General features: G+C 33.5%; 1 long non-coding RNA gene across 1 annotated transcript; it reads right to left on the reverse strand.

The window, feature by feature from the left end:
• Window positions 1–5,181: 5,181 nt before the first annotated feature.
• LOC126893320 (uncharacterized) lies at window positions 5,182–10,045 on the reverse strand. Its single transcript, XR_007701133.1, has 3 exons — window positions 9,893–10,045; window positions 9,573–9,793; window positions 5,182–8,428 (listed from the first exon to the last, which is right to left on the reverse strand). It is a non-coding gene; the product is annotated as an uncharacterized LOC126893320 (long non-coding RNA).
• Window positions 10,046–11,852: the final 1,807 nt, after the last annotated feature.

Genomic DNA, 11,852 nt, shown 5'->3' on the forward strand with positions numbered 1-11,852 from the left:
TTCAAATACTGAGCTTTTTCAAGCCTTGGACTTTAACAATTTCATTAAAGATTTTGCAGCCAAAAAAGCTAGAAAAGTCAGTGTTTAGAGTTTAGATATGAGATTTATTATGAGTATGGAGTGGAATGAGTGTCAATGTTATTCACTAATCCAACTTTATCCAAATTAAGAACATGACATTGACGTTTTTCAGTATAAGAGAATAATGAAGAATGAATTGAACGATCTAGAAGTTTATTTGTTGTGTTCTTATTTTTATTTTTCAGTACCGTAGCCTATTACTACTTAGTACCTACAGTTCATATTATTTTGCTTGTTCTTTTACTTATACATAATGTCTTTTTAATTCGTTTTTTTTTAGTCTTTTGTTGTCATCTGTACTTTTCCCTCTGAATGAAACAAATGGTATTTAATTTTAACAATTAACTACAATACTAATTTATAATATAATAATTTTAGCGATATTAATAACTTTACAAATATATAACTGCTGTTTGCTAACATTTTGAATTACAGTGGAACCTCGATAAGTCGGATTAATCGGGACCGCGGCTGATCCGGGTTATCGAAAATCCGGGTTAGCCGGAGAATATGGTAAAAATGAATAAAACACTATATTTACAGGTAAACTCCATTATAATTGCGAAAACATGAAATACATATGGACAATAGATTTAAATTAGGTACGTACAGTTGTATATAGAGTAATGTTCATTTCTTGGTAAAAAACTCAGTCAAACTGAAAAAATGTTTGTTCTGTCTGATGAAAATCAGTTCGGGTTGGCCGGACTTTCGGGTTATTGGAGGCCGACTTATCGGGGTTACACTGTATATATTTCCTATCTTCTTGTTGTGACTTGACTGGTGGCTTCTCCATTACTGAAGGTTGGCTATAACTACAACAAATTGCTCTCTATCTTGAGCGGTTTTTAGTTTCGAATGTGTTTTCATGCCTGTTCAGTCTCTTACGTTCTTCGGCCAGGAGTATTTTCTTCTTCCTGAACCTCCTCTTCCTTCCACTTTCGCTTCCATTATGAATCGTAAAAAGTTGTATCTTTCTCCATTGTAAATTATGTCTTAGATAACTCGTTTTTCTATTTTTTTACAATATTTAGTTCTCTCTCAGTCTCCATTCTTCTCAGCACTTCGTTGTTGGTCACGTGCTCTGTCCAAGAGATCTTCAGCATCCTTCGAAAAACCAACATCTCAAATGCTTCTATAAATATAGAAATCTTTCTATAAATTTTCTCTTTAGAAATTTCTATAAATATAGAAATTGTTGTTATAGCTGTTTTTGGGTTTTAGCCAAATTTGCAAACCAAGATTATTTAATTAGTGAATACATTTCAACATATTTATGTCCGTATTCAAATAGAACATTAGAAATTAGAGGCATTTCTATTCATTTATGTTATACCTTGTATTACGAATTTTAAAAAGTAAAATTAAAATAAATGTTTTAATTATTATCTACTATTATTAAGTCTTTATGCTTTAATTACATAATCGGGAAGTTATCGGGGGCCGCTCGGGGTAATTTGGCCTAGGGCCGCAAGTACCAATCCATCACTGGTAGTTCTTCCGATAAAAGATAACGCATTATGATTGGTCATAACAGCAATATCCGATTTTTTGAGTGGCTCTTTGTCCACGTCGACTGATCAACAGTTCGATGAAAACTTAACTGGGTGATTGCCCATATTTTAAAATATCATACCAGGAACATCTGAATGTAGAACCTTAAAACTTTTATATTTTACATATCTTTAGTCATTGATAGTTTTGCAGTTAATAACTACTCCTGGTAGGGTACTTTTGCTTTCATTTTTATGGCTTGCTTTTATTACAGATACATTATATTTTTACACAGTCTCACGGAAATACGAGGCGACCATATTATGGTTTGAAACGATGTTCTTTATTTCTTTCCTTAGGAGAGACGAGGAAACGAGTCAATTGTTAGCAAAATAGTTCTGTGCAATCAATAAATACCCTTTCCTGTCTATTCCTTATTTTCTTTTAAGGGTCGATTTCATTAGGGATGCACGGGGGACGTCCCGTCCCGCACATTGTACAGAATTTTAGCCCGCGGGACGGGACGGGACAGCGATTTTTACAGCGGGACTGGACACGGGACAGAACAATGATTTTTCTGCGTGACGGGACTGGCGCTTTGTCCCGCGGGACGTCCCGCGTCATGCAAAAACTGCACTTATCGGAATTATTTATAATTATCAAGTGTCTGCATTATGTTTGCAAAGTAAAAGTATTTATAGAAAGGGTTTTCTGTTTTAATAATTGATTGATGAAACATTATTAATAAATTCAAAATAACCGAAAATTTTAAAATGTTTTCGACAATTATTTTTGATTTATTGGGATGAACGCTCGTTATGCAAAACATGGTTTTGATTTAGGTCCTCCTAATAAATCGTCATCCGACATTACGGTGGCACCACCAGATGAGCATTTATACTCTCTCTCTCTTGTCGTTTCCCAATCGTGATATCCTCCAACACTCCTAACAAATTTTCTACATTGGTCTCCATCTTCAGGTGCTCCATAGAATGAGGGGCCCGCTGAATTCTAAATTTGGTTGGACCATCTGGTTCTGGTTGGTCACCGTCCTCTTGATTTTCTGCCCGGAGAGTTTCCAGAAACAATTATTCTTCTTCTTTTTCTTTTGTGTAGACATGACTGTCTGTTTTTTCAATGTGACTTCTGCCTTCAGCAAGTTGTTCCCCCGTTTTCATGGTCTTCCCACTTATCATCTTCCTATTAGGGAACCGTCTCTCGCCGACTTTACTACCGTCTATTTGTTGTCATTCGGCTTAGGTGGTCGTTCCACTCTACTCTTCTGTTTCTTACACAGTTCCTAATGTTCTCCACCTTGCATCTCCGTCATATATCTGTACTTCTACCTTTGTCTCATAGTGTTTTACCATCGATTATTCGAAGGGTTTTCATCTCTGCTGTTTCTTACATTCTTTTTGTCCTCTACGTGTCATGTCGTGTTTCTGCCGCGTATGTCATTATTGTTCTGATGACTGTTTTGTAAATTCTGCCTTTCATTTCTTTACCGATATTTTCATTTCTCCATATTGTTTCAATCAGGCAACCTGTGACTCTGTTTGCTCTATTCATTTGATCTTTCACTTCTGTTTCGAGCTTTCTGTAACTACTAGTGTGACGCCTAGATGTTTAAACTATCATTTGTTATCTGACCAACCTATTATCTATCTATTTTTTGTGGAAATTAACATGCTAAATTTTCTGGCGGTTATATTAAATTGGCATACATACGTTGTAAATCATATTCAGTTTGTGAGATTAGTTGCATCGTCTGTATAGCAGATTATTTTAAATTGTGTTTTTTTTCATTTGCCATCCTTCTTTAGTTACTACTTTTTTAATTATTTCATCCATGATCATATTGAATAATGGGGGACTCAGGGAATCACTGTGTCTTTTCTCAATGCGCAATAAAAAATAAAAATAATTTGTAGTATTTCAGTATTTCATCAAAGAACTGTAGAATTCGCTGCAAACATGTTGTGGACAGATTTTTAATATCAAGTTGGTTAAGGATGGAAACGTTGGTCCGATGACCTATCCAAGGTATACGCAGCATTCTTCTACGTCAAGAATGACGTAACTGCAAAAAGTCAAATTTCTCAGGAGAACAAAAAACGATTTTGAAATATTTAAAATAGGATTAAATGAGTAATCGTCCAGGAGCATCGGTATGGCGTTTGTTGTTACAATGATGGTTTTTATTTTTATCCCTAATGGTTCGAATTTCATTATCCTAATTTAATCCCCTCATTTCAAACCTTTTTACAGTTGCGTCATTATTCATCTAAAATTTTTAAAATATTTAAAATAGTGATTAAATATGTAAAGAGTTACCGTCCAGAGCATCGGTATGGCATTTATTCTTACAATTATGGCTTTTAGTTTCGTCCCTATTGGTTCGAATTTCATTATCCTAATTTAATCCCCTCATTTCAAACCTTTTTACAGTTGCGTCATTATTCATCTAAAATTTTTAAAATATTTAAAATAGTGATTAAATATGTAAAGAGTTACCGTCCAGAGCATCGGTATGGCATTTATTCTTACAATTATGGCTTTTAGTTTCATCCTTATTGGTTCAAATTTCATTTTCTCAATTTAATTCCCCCATTTTCAACCATATCTACAGTTGCGTCATTCTTGATCTAAAAATAATTTCTGTACAAAAAAACTTTTTTTAAATATTTATTATGCCGCTTATTCTTACAGTAATGGCTCTTATTTTCATCCCTATTGGTCCGAATTTTATTTTCTGAATTTATTCCCCCCATTTTCAACCCTATTTACAGTTGCGTCATTCTTCATCTAAAACAAGGTCTAAAATGGTGTGTATTTCAATAACGACTCAACTACCCTGTAGTGGTTTAGTAGGTACATACTTACAGTTCTGTCGCTTTTGTATCATCTGTGTCCCAGGCAATCAAATAACGTTTACAAAACGTTGTAAAAACGTCATAATTATCACCAAACGACGTCAGTTTATCACGTTTTTTCGACGTCGAAAATCACGTGAATATGTCCCACCATAACTCACGTAATGTTTATCACCTTTTAAATACGTAATATGAAAAACGTAGTTTTTACGTCGATTTGTTCCACCATAATTCACGTTTTAAATACGTGATATGAAAAACGTAGTTTTTACGTCGATTTTGCGTCGTTTTTAGATTGATTTTTCATTTTATGGTTTTAGAAATACACAATAATTGAATGGGTCCGCCGAATAACGTTGTAAGCGCCACATGGTTTGTTTTTGAGAAGTAAAAGAAAAAGTTTTAATATTGTGATAATGGTGAGTTTATACATTTTAAAGGTGAGTAATACAGTATGTATATACTGTTGTAATACATTATCACAATATTAAAACTGTTCCTTTGATTTCTCAAAAACAAACCATGTGACGCTTACAATGTTATTCGGTAGACCCATTCAATTATTTGTATGGGCATTGTTAGTATTTCAATTTTTCCATTTAAGTAAAACCAAATGGAAGGCTCGTTAAAATGCATAGAATTACAATATCCTTAATGCAACATAATATATAACGTACATAGAATTTTCACTTTTTATATTATATTTACTGTGTCAAAACTGAAACAACATGTGTATAAACTAATAAATTATTTATTAACAAATTAAACAATTAATTCACAATTTAATAACAAACTTCAGTTTAAACCATTTAAGTTATATTTATAATAGTTATATAATATAATATATAACCCAGCATACAAACACAGCATAGGTATCAGTGATAACCCATATTGCGCCTGTGGTGGAATTGGAGATCTACAGCACCTCATATTGGAGTGTGGACAGTACAGACAAAATATTAAAATAATGTATGAAGAGCTAGTTGATCTAAATTGCCCTTTACCCATTAATTTAAATGAATTTATTTTTTCAAATAATCAGCAAATGTTAAAATGTCTTTACAAATATGTAACGTCCTGTACATTTAAATTTTAAATAGGCTTAGGTAATAAAATTAAAAATAATTGTAAACATATCACACAAAATTGTAAAATGTATCCATGAATATTATAACACACTGTAAATTTAGATTATAAGTAGGCTTAGATGATTAAATTAATTGTTATTGTAATACCATACAAAAATAAATAGTCTGGCTAATTGGCTAAGCCAAAGCATTATAAAAAAAAGTTATGTAATATATTATATAATTATTATATTTATACCACATACTTTAAAGGTACGATTCCGACAACGACTGCAGATGACAGTTACAGTTGTCACCATGACAGACGTCATTATTTTGCACTATTAATTTGCATAATTATTAGCAACTGACGTTCTGCCGGACAGCAGTTGCAGTCAGATGTCGGAATCAGTCTCGTACAAATAAATAGTGCAAAGTAGTAACGTCCGTAATGCTGACAACTGCAACTGATGTTTGCAGTTGACGTCTGCAGTCGTTGTCAGAATCGTACCTTTAGTCAGAAATGAATACATACAAATAAGACCCAATATATTGAATTTCAATGAAAACTATCTGCTTTATATTTATAAATTTTAAGGAAAACGATTGAATGATAAAAAATAGAACAAAACTATAATAGTCTGTGTTCTCACATATATTTTCATACTCTTATAATCCTCAAATTGATTCCAAATAATTATTACATATTTTTGCATACAAGAAGATCTACAGACACCTGAAAAATATATTTTTTGATTAAGGAACTGCAATGACTAAATTAAAATGATAAAAACAATTTACTTGTGATATCTGATAATACACACTTAAAAGACTAATACATAAATACTCATGATGAAGAAGTACATCATAATTAAAAATGTAATTTCAGTTCGTTTAGAGAGTGCAACAAGCACTCTGACCGAACAGTTTCAAAATTTATTAGTTTTTCATCAGAGAATGCATATGTTGCTATCTCCAAACCATGTACATAACTGTAACATCTGTACATGCATTGGGTTCTTCGTCTTCGGTCTTGCTGTGGGCATACTCAGCTGCAAATAAGATTGCTGCAATATGGCTGCAAACTTCACTATTACCGGCCATACACATACAACCCAAGAAGCAATTGGACGTAATATTACGACGTCTTAACGTTGGAATAAATGCCCCAACGTTAATACGCGACGTAGCGACGACGGTCAGAAAACCGCTATTTGCACCTAAGTGGGGAATAGAAATACGGGTTGCCTCGACGTCCCCCTCTCGACTTCTCAGCTCGAGATATTTTATCGTCAAATTACGTTAGTTTTTAGGACTTTGGTCTTGTAAAGTAATAGTATAAAATTCTCTACCACAGAAGTACGGCCGACACACTTCATTTTTACCAAATAGGTTAATAATCTTGGAGGATATTAAATCATCAGAAACTAAGATGCATGACGGCCTGTTGATACTTATTTAAGTAGGTTCCTACTCTATTCAGAATATAACCTAAGTGACTTGTATAATTATTTTATTAATCATCTGCCATCTGCCTCATTGCATAATGAGGTCGAAAATTTAGAAACGCAAGGAAGTGTATTTTTAAACTAGGTACAAAAATTGCTAAAAACTGAAAGTGCCTCAGAAATTTACAGGTTAAATCGAACAAAACGGTAAAAATAGAAATAACCATCGTAATTAAAAAAACATATTATTATGTCTAGACCCATACAAAATTATCTTTGATTTATATATAAACAAAATTCGTTAATTAAAATCAAATATTCATTAAAATCTAGCAAAAAAATTGCCAAACATTATGTTTCAAAAAATGGCTGAACCATGGCGATCTTTCATTAATGGCGCATTTGACTCTCGACCTAAATTGCACTACATTTTAACTGATTTGGACAAGGACACCCCTTGCCGACCTTTAGTATAACCTATTTTTACCTTGCACACCTCGAATTTACCTATTGGTATACCTAATACGTCCTAAAGTAAGCGCAAACAACCTGGTCTTGACGACAGACTCCCGACGACCGGTCGTCGTCGTGAACACGCCTTAATCTGGTGGAAACTAAACAAATAATTGTCGAAAATTTACTTTACGACGTTGGATAGTCGTCGACGTTTTTTAGTAAATTACAGGTATCTTATAAAAAAACTTTGACGTCAGGTTAACGTATATACAACTTTACTTAAGTACTACGTTGTTATTACCTACGTTGTATTGTCGTTCTCACCTTCCCGCAAATACACGCAGCAATCTACCATATACCTACTGAGAAAACACCCGACGTCTCCTGAACGTTGGGTTCGATACTAATAAATACTCTGTAATCCCCGACGTTGAGCAGTCGTTAAATGTCTTCCAGTAAATTACATTGTGGTATAGAGGTTATACCCGACGTCAGCTAACGTTAAACCTTAACCTAATAATTAACGTTGGTATTCTCAACGTCGGATTGTCGTTGTCGTCTTCCCGAAAAATACGTCTACCATACTCGATAAAACACCAACGTCCTCTGAACGTTGGCATCTATCCTAAAAAATACGTTGTAATTCCCGACATTGAGTAGTCGTTGATGTATGCCACTTAATTGCACTTATACTACAGATAGGTTAAGACCGACGTCAGCTTAACGTCAAACCTTATCCTAATAATTGACGTCGTTATTCCCGATGTCGGTTGGTCATCAGATTATATTACTTATTAGCAGCAACGTTGGTCCATAGGAAAAACAGACGTTGTCCTTGGTTAAGGCTTATTGTGAACCAATTTTGTCCTTAAATTTAACGTCCCATTAGGACAAAATTGGTTGCAGGTCGTAAAATCGCTACTTGGGAATGTGCATTTGCTATGCCATTGGAACTGGCTATCACCCAAGCATCTAGTGGTTTAGCGTTAACTTTTTGTGAATGCTTCACCTAAAAAAATATTTTATCTTTGTGGGAATGCTTCAACTATAAAAATTTATTTTTATTTGAGTATTTGCGTTCTTTACAATGATTGAGAATATTTTAAAATCAGACATTCATATAATATAATTTTAGGACAAACAATCATGACTGTTTATTATTCTCTTTTCTATCATATCAATTACATGTCGTCGACCTAATCTGTAAACTGCGTAACTCCATTTATCCAAATTTTCAAAAAACTACAAAAATCACAAAAAACTATTTCTCTAAATATGCCTAATGTGAATACTACATATCTCCCATTTTAAAAGATAGGATGCTAAAATGGAATATTTTATAGATATCACATATCACTAACATTTGTATATTGTTTAATGAGTACAGTCGGAAAAATAAAAGAATACCCATGAACGAACATATTATTATAAAACACGCTGTATTTTCCTGTCACTGTGTCACACAAAAAATTGGCCAGCGAAAGTACATGTAATAATTATTGTTACACGTACTTGCACTGGACAATTTCCTTTGTGATACGGTGACAGGAAAATACAGCTTGTTTTGAATGTTCGTTCATGGGTATTCTTTCATTTTTCCGACTGTATTTAATATTATTTACCACCAACTTTTTCTTGAAACTATCACTTTCTAAACAGTGAGGTCAGTCGTGTGGTATGGGAAACTGAGGAGTTACATATTTTTCGTACTAAATTTGCCGCAAGGGAGATACGGTGGATACGAAGATGTCACTATTTACTCTACTGGTAAAAATATGCATGTGCATTCTTTTTTAAACGAGTAGGGATTTTTTCAAATAAATGGCAGTAATAACTCATTTTCAGAGAAATATGGAGTGGAGTTTACAAATTAGGACGACAATACAGTCGGAAAAATGAGAGAATACCCATGAACGATCACATCAGTCACATATTATTCAGATTATTAATAATCTATCTCTCTCGTTTGTTATTTATGGAAAAAAACAGCAAATACAAAATATGTGATTGATGTGACGTTTCATGGGTATTCTTTCATTTTTTCGACTGTATGTCTGGTTTCATACAGAATATTTAAAACTAATTTATCCAAAAGACACTAATACTGTTATCCATATATTTCTTAATTGTGAATAAATAAAATAAAGGCATACCTTTCCAACAATAATATAGAAATCATTAACAGTTTTGTTAACAAAACAAATCCAGTTGTAAGGGCTCTTATGTGCCTGAAGGCTTTTGTATGCTTTCATCTGCTGTTTAAAGTAGTGTAACTGTGAGACTCCACCAGATATGTATAAATATCTATAATAGCATTATAATAGTAATTGGTGGAATATCTAAATGTCCAATTATTTTCAGCTTCAATGAATATCTAAAACAATAAAAGAAATAATGTTATTGCTTGCAAAATTCATCATTATTGATAAATATTAGGGGAAAATGAACAGTAAATAAAAATTGTTTCGCCTACCTTTCTCACTTTCTCCAACATCTGGAGGTTCCAATAATAATTTCATTGAATAATCACTTTGCATTGTGGTAAGTTTATTAAGTTCACAAATGACAAACAAAAGTGAAACGATGACACAAAAATACAAATACAAACTCAAACATAACAACATAACCTTTGTTTTGTAACTTTTGACGCTTTTGACAAGTAAGCTCCTCCCAATTTCGTGACGTCAGACTTAGGCTGTCTGAAATGAAAACGTGTTTTTGAAGGTATTTTAACGTCATTAATCTTACGTATTTAAAATCACCTACAAAAGATGTTTACACGACGTAATGTTCAAACACGTGTATATATTCAACCAAACACTGACGTTTCCTCGACGTTATTGACGTCACTTGGTTGCCTGGGGTATAGTATTTTAGAAGTTAATTACGCAATAGAAAGGAATTGACAAAATTTGCAGTTACGCCATTCTTATTTCGGACCGGCGAATCTTAAAAGGCATCAATTTTTTGGCATTCTTGTGCGCGAGGAGTCCAAGTGTCTGCCCCGTATATAAATATTAAGAATACAACAGTCTCATCTTGATTTTGTGAAAGATAGATCTGTGTTTTCAAACTTTAGTTAGTCGACTTATAGCATTTTTGTCATATTATCTATCAATGTATCTCTGAACCTTTGCTTCGCAGTTGCCGTCGTTAGTAAAGTTGTACTAGATCTGAGATACTTGAAGCTGTCTACCAGCTGGTATTCCCGTAAGTCAACTGAATAGTCATGAATTCATGAATCTGTAAATATGCCCAATATTTTCGTCTTGCCTTTATCTAATTTTAAGACCGACCGGCGGCGGTTCCAGAAATTTGACAGCTCTCGGTTTTTCTTTTTTAGGATTATTGAATTGATATTTATTTTCGTTTGGGGGGGGGGGTCATGACCACTTACAATTTATTGCTCTCCCATTCAACTAGTCGCAGGAGATATAGCATTTCTTGTAGTGTCATTGTCATTAGCAAATCTTAAATTGGAGATTTTATCTTCAATTAACTTTATAATGTCAAACCATAAAAATGTCATGGCCTTCAGCATGTTGACTACATTATTAGCAACCCGTATAATTATGTGATTGGATGGCCTATCTCAATTAAGATTTTTTCGGTGGCTCTATTATGAGGTGTCATCATCATCATCATCCAGCTTCAAAAGTCCACTGCTAAACATAGACCTCTTCCTCGTGTTTCCAACCCCGTCTATTTTGCGGCGCTTTCATCCAGTTTTTATTTAGCCTTCTTTAATTGTCAGAACATCTTGTAGGTGTAGGTGGTCGTCCGACGCTTCTATTGTCTTCCTTTGGTCTTCATTCCAATAAGCTCTTTGGCCATTGCCATATATATGTCATTCTAGCTATGTGTCCTGCCATCTCCATTTCAGTCTGGCTATCATTTCGATGACGTCAGTGGATCTCCTTGTCTAAACCCTTGCTTTATTTTTATCCGATTACTATTAGTATGTAATTTGACAGTGATTGTTGCCTGTAGGTAGGTATATTGTGTATCAATAATTTTCTATACCTAGGTATAGGTAATCTAGCCTGAATTTTTTAAGCACATGTAGTATTTTGCTGAGCTCAACTGTGTTGATACAGGTGAACATTATTATTTTTTTTGTTACTCCAATTTATTTAAAAATATGTTCCGTTAGGAACAATCAGTTAAAGTTATGACTTTCTTAGGCTATGACATGTAGGTAAGAATTCCAATGAAAACTTTCCTTTCTAAATTATCAACAAATGTATAGATACTATACTAGTAAAATAAAGTAACACTTAAAATAGTTCTACGAGTAATTTATCTAAAATCTATTTGGTAAGTCAGTTGGTTTATAACGCTTCAGTCTCCGAACTTCACCCTCCGTGTTTAATAATTCACTCGCGAAATCATTTGGATGCGCACTAAGTCTTTCATCATACTTTTCACTGTAT

This window comes from Diabrotica virgifera, chromosome 10 (genome assembly GCF_917563875.1).
Source record: "Diabrotica virgifera virgifera chromosome 10, PGI_DIABVI_V3a".
Lineage (NCBI taxonomy): Eukaryota > Metazoa > Arthropoda > Insecta > Coleoptera > Chrysomelidae > Diabrotica > Diabrotica virgifera.